Genomic DNA, 10,415 nt, shown 5'->3' on the forward strand with positions numbered 1-10,415 from the left:
TTGATTTTTCCTCTGTAATATTTTGTTAGAAATAGAAGTGAGTAATGCTCAATTTGATTAAAAAAATTAAAAAAAATTTAAATTTTGAGTTTATTAAATCAAGTTATTTCGAGTTCTTCGAATTATTCTAGTTTCGAATTTGAATCAAGTTGAATTTTATAATTTAAATAACAAATAAGTGTAAATACTCTTTTGTTCCTTATTAAGTTTGAAAATAAACAAATTGATCTCTCTATCTCAAAATTTTTATACTAATAATTTTGGGACCTAAATAAGTTAATTAATAATTCAAGTTCATTATACTAAAGTTTTTTTTTTTGCTTTGAAAAAGTTATCAAATATATATGGTTTTAAATTTATATGCTCTAACATGAAATTAGTTTTACTGTAACAAGATTTTAATTTGACATGTTTAATTTTTTAATTTAATTCAAACAATTTCAATCGATTTGATTCGATTCGACTCGACTCGAATATCATTTCATTCGAATCAAAAAAATTTCAAATTGAGTTAGAATGATAAAATAAGACTCGTCAACACGATTAACTCAAAATTTTTTCACTCAATTCAATTGAACGCTCACCTTTAGTTGGAAATATACTATTGCAAAACGAAACAGTTAATACTGACAAGATAAATAAACTGAGCGTAAAAAAATAAAATAATCACTAGGCCGTGGAAGAACCACTATCTTAGAAGTAAATCCATCCTAATCAATGTAATCTTGTAGTAGACGTCGCCCCCAAGTTTAACACAATACCTTAATATTCGTACACCTGAATAAAGGAGTGAAATACAAATGGTATTACTTTTCTCAAAAGTATTTGGAAAAGTAGGCTAATAACTAAAGTTAGAAACTTGGACGAAAATTTGACCAGAAATGTTTTGTGAACAGAAAATAGGTGAGCTAAGAAAGACAGAGAAGAGAAAGACAGAGAAGAGATTGTTGTTTGTTTGTTGTTGTGAAAAATGAGAAGACTGGTCTGCTATTTATACTGTTTTTCTGAAGGGACCAAATGGTAAAATAGCAGTATCAAATTTCAAAAATAGCAGGGGATTTTCCTCGATTGAAAATATTCTACAATAGCCAGAAATTTTTTTGCAACTAAAAAAAATTAAAAAAAACATTTATGATAAAAGTTTATTAAAAAAAAACACAAACCTGACCAAGCAACGACTATATTTAAGTATCAAATTGTGAAAAATAATTTACTTCAACAGTTAGATTGAATTTTATAACATAATTTAGAAACATATATTTTTAAAATTATCCAAATTTAAATATGCAAATTAGCTTATCAATTTCAATATACTTATTATGCTCAAATTATATGAGTATTATTATTAAAAGTCAAATCCAAATTAAATAATATCATTCGTTCGACATCTATAAAAAGAAACTAAGTTAAAATATCTAATTATTTGTGCATATCTAATTGTGCAAAAATTTATCGATTTAGTATTAACTCAATTGGTATTGACATTGTTGCAAATACAGGAGGACATGTATTCGAGTGCGCTGAAACGTATTATCCTTCTATTTATAGGTTGGGGATAGACTATAAGTAATTCTAATTATTGTGTAAAAAAACAGATATGATTGAAACTTATAATAAGATTATTCAAAAAAATTTGAAAAATGCGAGTTAAAAACTGCTAAAGATCTAATTATATATAATATAAAAATTTATACACGTTTTGTAACTAATTAATTTAACTATTTCGATCCACATATGTTATCTGAATAAATATTTTATATTTTGATAACAGATATCGAATAAAAATTTTAAAACTAAAATCCAAATATATAATATTTTGAAACTGCGAAAAAATAAATCTTTATTAACTCTAACACGGTTAGCAAGATTCTTAAATTAGTGCCAACAGATATTAGATTGCTCATGAGTAAAGACGAGGAAATATCCAGAAGATTTTCTCATATTCTGGACCTAGCTAGTTCATAGTCTGGGCGTGAAGGCCAGATGAACTGCACTGCGTCGGCCTGCCATTTTCTTTTTTGAAGAAATTAAAGTTGTTAAGGTCTCGAGATTATGTCATTTCAAAGTCATATCCACACGTCTAATCCTACAATTTTTTTTTGTTGTAAATATAGGCTATTTTACCAATATAACTTAAAAAATTTTGATATTTACAAAAATGACTTAAGTTTAAAAACAATCACCAAAATAAATTAAAATGAACAATAGAATAGGGTTTTGGGAACCCAATGGCCTGCACAACCTAATATTTTGGGCCTATGATTACCTGATGATTGTGTCAGGCTTTAAAAAAATTAATTTTTTGGCCTTTGAGAACCTAATGGTCGTCACCATGGTATTTTTTCTAAAATCGTATCATACTGGTATACAAAAATACCAGTATTTGAAAAAAACTAGGTGCTGGCCACGTAATGGCCACCATAGATGTAAAAAAAAAATTCTAGGTTTTGGCAAGTAGATGGCCGGCACCAATTACATTTTTCGTGTCCCAATGCAAATTTTTTTACTTTAGTATACTGATAGTCGGCACCAAAGATATAAAACAAAAAAAAATTGGGTGTTGGCCAGCACCATAGATGGAAAAAAATTTTGGGTGCTGGCCAGTAGATCGCCAGCACCAAAGATGAACAAAAAAAAAATTTTTTGGTGCTGGCCATTATGAAAAAAAATTTGGGTGCTGGCTAGTAGATGGCCAACACCAAAGATGAAAAAAAAATTATGCTGGCTAGTAGGTGATCGGCACCAGATATGAAAAAAAATTGAGAAAAATAATTTACTTCAAGAGTTAGATTGAATTTTATAAATATAATTTAGAAATGTGTATTTTTAAAATCATCCAAATTTGAATATGCAAATTAGCTTATCAATTTCAATATATTTATTGTTAGGATAGACTCGATTAAGCAACGAACAAGAAAAATAGCGGAATAAATTAAGAAATTGAACAAATGAATTTAACGTAGAAAAACCGCTCCAAAGAGGATAAAAAACCACAGGCAAAGATAATTTTACTATAATGGCAAAAGGACGAAGAGTATAAAATATGGAGATAAAACTAAACCCCGAAAACCCAAAAACAAAGAACCCTCAAAAAGTAAACACAAAATTCTCTAAATGTGTTATGAATTCTAATCTCTAATCGGTGTCATATTTCTAAAGTTGTGAAAGAGCCTATTTATAGGCTAAATTCATAGGTCAAATAATAAAATAATCTAAACTAATCAATGTTTGATTGAAACAAGTAAACAAAGTTTAACTGAAAGATTATTTTTCAAATTTGACTGAAAATAGGAGTCATATTTAACAAATCTCCACATTGACTCATATTTCCACAACGCCATCTTTGCTAAAGCCCGCCACGAGCCTATCTTGAACTATGCAGGGAATTAACTGAGTCGAATTTGTGCTTAGAAACTGGAAGACTTCTAGCATTCGACTTGTACACTGTCAAATCAAAACTAACCCGGGTCTGATTTTCACGAACACAGTGCCCTAACTTTTCAAAACCTGCATCCAAAATAGAACCTCTCTTCAATGAAAAGGTCATACATTTTCCCCTCCTATGGCCAAGTTGCCTCCGCTCCAAACGAGTTGACTTCAACTCCATAACGGACGAGGGACGTCCGATTTCACCGATCACTGTAGAACCTTTCAGAATATAAAGACTGCCGGTTCTTTTTCCTTTTAACAAAACAAGAGCTTCACGAGATACTTTAATGCCGCTCGATTCGATGTTAATTCTGCATCCTTTCAAGTTTAAAATACTCAAGGAGATAAGATTCTTTTGTAAATCAGGTACATACCTGACAACTGAGAGTGTCCTAATCGTCCCATCGTGCATCTTAATTTTAACAGTACCAATACCAATTACCTTACTAGATGAATCGTTTCTCATGCGTACAAATCCACCTTCAACTGAACTGTATGTGGATAACCATTCTTTATTAGGACACATATGGAAAGAACATCCTGAATCTAGAATCCACTAGGACGTGAGCTTGGAGTTATCGCTTATTGACACTAACAAGAAATCATCACCATTTTCATCGGCCAAATTAGCACCAGCTACATCTTCCTTGTTACTCACAGCAGCTCTTTTATTTCTCAGTTTAAAACAATCTGCTTTGACGTAAACTAACTTTTTACAATAGCGACACCTTTTGTCCCGTTTCTTTAGTACTACCAAAATGGAAGCTTGCCTATCTGTCTTACTATCCAAATGAAGCTCATTATCGAGTTTGTCTCTACTTAACAAATGACCCTTCACATCTTCGAACGATAGTTTGTCTCTCCCATAAATCAGGGTCTCCCTCAAAAACTTGTATGAAGGAGGTACAAAGCACAATAATAGCATAGATTGATCTTCATCATCAATATGAACCTTAACATTCTTTAAAACATTTAAAAGAGTAATGAATTGACTGATGTGATCTCTAAGAAGCTCACTTTCATTCATGCGAAACATAAATAGACGTTGTTTCAACACTAAATGGTTAGCCAGAGACTTAGTCGCATAAAGAGTTTCTAACCTTTCCGACAAGGTAGATGATGTCTTCTCCATCAATACCTCCTGCAATACCGTATTCACTAGGTACAACTGGATTGCAGACAAAGCCTTTTCATCAAGCTCTTTCCATTCTGTTTTATTTAGATTCTCAGCCTTTTTTCTGGTAACAACCTTTTTCAAATCGAATTGACCTAGAATTGTTATCATCTAAACTTGCCACAGATTGAAATTTGTCTCACCATCGAACTTCTCAATTTCAAACCTTGTTGTTATTATCTCTGAATGAGCTGATCTATAAAAATTGAACTAGCTCTGATACCACTTGTTAGGATCGACTCGATTAAACAATGAACAAGAAAAATAGCGGAATAAATTAAGAAATTGAACACACAAATTTAACGTGGAAAAATCCCTCCAAAGAGGATAAAAAACCACATGCAAAAATAATTTTACTATAATGGCAAAAGGACGAAGAGTACAAAAGATGGAGATAAAACTAAACCCCGAAAACCCAAAAACAAAGAAACCCTCAAAAAGTAAACACAAAATTCTCTAAATGTGTTATGAGTTCTAATCTCTAATGGGTGTCATATTTCTAAGGTTGTAAAAGAGCCTATTTATAGGCTAAATTCATAGGTCAAATAATAATAAAATAATCTAAAGTAATCAGTGTTTGATTGAAACAAGTAAACAAAGTTTAAATGAAAGATTATTTTTCAAATTTGACTGAAAATAGGAGTCATATTTAACATTTATTATGCTCAAATTATATGAGTATTATTATTAAAAGTCAAATCCAAATTAAATAATATCATTTGTTCGACATCTAAATTCATAAAAAGAAACCAAGTTAAAATATCTAATTATTTGCACATATGTAATTATGCAAAAATTTTTCGATTTAGTATTAACTCGATTGGTATTAACATTGTTACCAATGTAGGAGGACGTGTATTCGAGTGCACTGAAGCGTATTATCATCCTACTTATGTGTTGGAGATAGACTATAAGTAATTCTAACTATTGTGTCAAAAAGAACCGATATGATTGGAACTTATAATAAGATTATTCAAAGAAAATATGAAAAATGCAAGTTAAAAGCTGCTAAAGATCTAATTATATATAGTATAAAAAATTATACACATTTTGTAACTAATTAATTTAACTATTTCGATCCACATATGTTATCTAAATAAATATTTTATATTCCTATAATGGATACTGAATAAAAATTTTAAAACTAAAATCCAAATATGTAATGTTTTGAAACTGCGAAAAAACAAATCCTTATTAACTTTAACACAGTTAGCAAGATTCTTAAATTAGTGCCAACAGATATTAGATTGCTCATGAGTAAAGACGAGGAAATATTCAGAGGATTTTCTCATATTCTGGACCTAGCTAGCTCATAGTCTGGGCGTGAGGGCCAGATGAACTAGACTGCGTCGGCCTGCTATTTTTTTTTTGTAGAAATTAACGTTGTTAAGGTCTCGAGGTTATGTCTTTTCAAAGTCATACCCACACGTCTAATCCTACAATTTTTTTCCATCCTTTTTTCTGGAAATATAGGCTATTTTACTAATATAACCTAAAAAATTTTGATATTTATAAAAATGACCCAGGTTTAAAAACAATCACTAAAATAACCTGAAATGAACAGTAGAATGTGGTTTTGGGAACCCAATAGCCGACACTACCTAATATTTTGGGCCCATGATTGCTTGATGATTGTGTCAGACTTTAAAAAATTAATTTTTTTGGCCTTTGGGAAACCAATGGCCGCCACCATTGTATTTTTTTCTAAAATCGTATCATACTGGTATACAAAAATACAAGTATTTGAAGAAAAAAATTGGGTGTTGGCCATGTAATGGCCGACACAACAAATGTAAAAAAAAATGGGTGTTAGCCAGTAGATGGCCGGCACCAGGTACATTTTTCGTGTCCCAATGCAAATTTTTTTTACTTTGGTACACTGATGGCCGGCACCAGAGATGTAAAAAAAAAATTTGGATGCTAGCAAGTAGATAGCCAGCAACAGATATTAAAAATAAAAATTGGGTGCTTGCCAATAGATGGCTAGCACTAGAGATGAAAAAAAAATTTTGGGTGCTGGCCAGTATATGACCGACACTAGAGATGTAAAAAAAAAAATTTTGGGTGCTGGCCAATAGATGGCTGGCATTAGGTACTTTTTTCGTGTCCCAATGTAATTTTTTTACTGTAGTACACTGATTGCCGGCACCAAAGATGTAAAAAAAAATTTGAGTGCTGGCCATATAAAAAAAAGTGTGACATGACAATTTAGGCAGACTTGCGTCAGGCCTACGCCAGCCTTAGAAACGGGCTGGCATTGGCCGATACCAGAGGAAGAAATTAAAAAAAAATTGATAAATGGCCTTGCATTGATTAGCACCAGCACAAAAAAAAATTTAAGCGAAATAGCCTAAATTATGTAATGAAATGATATTTAAATTTACAAAAAATTCAAATAAAATATGAAAAATTTTAAATGACACTAATATTGAGGCTACTTCTAATTAATATGAAAAAATATAAAATGAATTGAAAAAAAAATGAAATGAGACTACTTGTGATTAATATGAAAAATTTTGTATGTTACAAAAAAATAAATTATAAATTTAAATAAACATAAAAAATGAAATGAAAAAAAATTAAAATGACAAATAAATAAATAAATTTAAATTTAAATTTAAATGAATTGAAATGTAAATGAAATTTGAAATTCAAATAGAAGTGAAAAAAAAAAACCTGACATGACATGATAGGGCCTATGTCTGTGTCAAGCCTGCATCACTGCCCAAGGCCAAATTGGCCTTCAAAATGGCTGGCTATAGTCCTCATTTCATAGAAAAGTTTTTTTTTTCCAAATTTGCCCATGCTCATCCACTATGGTCTCCTACTATAAATTGGCAACTTCAACCCATAATTGCTGACCACTGTTGACCGATAATCACCAGTCACCTCTCCGACAACCGTCGTTCACCGCCAACCACCTTCGATCACTCCATGAATGTTAATCATAATAATCTTTTAAATGACAATGACCACATTGCTAAAAATGTGAATAAGGTAAACGAGAAGAAAAATGTTCGGTTTAATTTTAAATATTAATTTAAATTATTTTTTTAACGAGAGATATAACAATCTATATTTACTATAAATGTAGGATCTGTATCGAATTCTGAGACCCAGTTGCATGATCCCAGTTATTTTCTCAATCGAAGATTTTTACTGTATTTGAATGTCGTGGGTTTTGGGTTAGCCGCGTACATTCTAATATCTAAGCTACGGGTTGACTTAATATCGACCTTAGTTGAAAGATGAGGCCCAGAGACACATACATTGTAAGACGTAGTAGTCCAATTAGGGCTGTCTATAAACGGCGAAGCAGTGACCGGGCTTGGAAAAGTACCCGATCTGTGTGGCACTTGCACGTGCTTAATTGGAAGAGTTCCCCCCAACAACGTGGAAGGACGATTAACATATATTAAATTTACTTGGTTAAAAGAAAAATTTCAGTATCTTCCGAGCAATCCAACGCAAATGGAAATTATCTACGTTGCAAGAGCGTTCATTCTGCAACTTATAGGTGAGATACTATTGCCGGGCGTCAATCAAAATAAAGTATCAATAATTTATCTCCCCTTGTTAGAGGATCTCGAGCTTTCCAGAAGATTTAGTTGGGGCTCTGCAGTGTTGGCATGCTTATACTACAAGCTTTGTTGAGCGCCAAAGCCGTTTACGAATATAATGGGCAGTTGCTGCCTTCTACTGCAGTATTGACCGTTATACCGAATGCCATTTTTGGCATCAGTGAGCCACCAACTTTATGTGTAGCCACTCGTTAATAGGTAAATATATAGTTCAATTTTGACATCTATTTTTTTAATTGTATAGCATACTGTGAAAAATAAAATAAAATAAAATAAATAAAATAAAGAACACACAAATTTTACATGGAAACCCTTTCGAGAAAAAACCACGGGCAGAGGAGAAGAAAATTCACTATGTCGAAAAATTTGACTCAAATACAAGAGGAATAGAATATGTCTATTTATAGGCTTGCAAAGTCATATTCTAGTAGGATTGAAACACCTTATCCTAATCAATATAAAATAGATAGAGTTTAATAAGGTTTAAAAACCTTATTCTAAAATAAAATAAAAGAAGTCTAGTTCTATATGGATTTTACTTTTATTTTATTTTCCATCGTGTTTTATTTAAATAAAAATTTGGGTCACTTAATTCAACAATCTCCACCTTGACACAAATTCTCAATGAACAAGTTCTTCATCGCGAACTTTCAATAAACAAGTTCTCCACCTCTTCCATAAAACCCTTAAGGGTTTAACTTCAACAATGAACACCAACCAAGTCTAAGCAATGCTCAAACTTGGTTATAAGAAGTGACTTAGTCATCATATCTGCAGGATTTTCATGAGTACTAATTTTGCTCACAACAATATCACCACGAGCAATAATATCACGAACAAAATGATACCGAATATCAATGTGTTTTGTTCTCTCATGAAACATTTGATCTTTTGTAAGAAAGATGGCACTCTGACTGTCACAAAATACTGTGCTGATTTAAAGGTCTTCATTGAGTTCAATAAAGATTCCCTTCAACCAAATAGCTTCTTTACAAGCGTCAGTAATCGCCATGTACTCAGCTTCAGTGGTAAACAAAACTACTGTAGTTTGCAAAGTGGCTTTCCAACTAATTGCACAACCTCCGATTGTAAAGACGTAACCTGTGAGAGATCTTCTTCTATCAAGGTCTCCAGCAAAATCAGCATCAACATACCCTATAACTCCATCTTTAGTTCTTCCAAACTGTAAGCAAACATCAGTAGTGCCTCGTAAGTATCTTAAAATCCACTGAACTGCTTTCCAATGTTCTTTACCGGGATTTGCTATATATCTGCTAACTGCACTGACTGCATATGATAAATCAGGATGTGAACAAACCATAGCATACATGAGAGATCCCACTGCACTAGAGTATGGAACATGTGACATGTACTCAATCTCATCATCTGATTGAGGAAACAAGGCCGATGAAAGTCTGAAATGGGCTGCTAAAGGAGTACTAACAGGCTTAGCACTCTGCATATTGAACCTGCAAAGAACTTTCTAAATGTACCCCTTCTGACTTAGGTACAATTTACTTGCTTTTCTATCTCTGAGAATCTCCATACCAAGTATCTTTTTTGCTGGTCCTAAATCTTTCATCTCAAATTCTTCACTTAGTTGGGCTTTAACCTTTCTTATCTCTCATTTATCTTTTGCTGCTATCAACATGTCATCAACATAAAGAAGTAGATACACAAAAAAACCATCACTGTTTTTCTTAAAGTAAACACAACTGTCTAAACTACTTCTATTGAAATCACGAGAAGTTATAAAGGAATCAAACCTCTTGTACCACTGTCTTGGTGACTGTTTCAAACCGTAAAGGGATTTTCTCAGCAAGAAAACATAGTCCTCTTTTTCTGAGACTATAAAACCCTCTGGTTGTTGCATGTAAATATCTTCCTCAAGTTCTCCATGCAGAAATGCAGTTTTTACATCTAACTGCTCAAGCTCCAAATCATGCATGGGCACAATACCAAGCAAAGCTCGAATCGAACTATGCTTAACAACTGGAGAGAACACAACTGTGAAGTCCACTCCTAGAATTTGACTGTAACCCTTTGCAACAAGCATTGCTTTATATCTGGGTTCTTCAACTCCTAGAGTCCCTTCTTTCTTTTTAAACACCCATTTACAACGAACAACCTTTTTACCTTTAGGAAGTTTCACAAGGTCTCATGCTCTGTTTTTTGTGGAGTGATTCCATCTCTTCTTGCATTGCAAACATCCACTTTTCTGAGTCTTCACA

The sequence above is a fragment of the Gossypium hirsutum genome, chromosome A05, assembly GCF_007990345.1.
Source record: "Gossypium hirsutum isolate 1008001.06 chromosome A05, Gossypium_hirsutum_v2.1, whole genome shotgun sequence".
Classification (NCBI taxonomy): domain Eukaryota; kingdom Viridiplantae; phylum Streptophyta; class Magnoliopsida; order Malvales; family Malvaceae; genus Gossypium; species Gossypium hirsutum.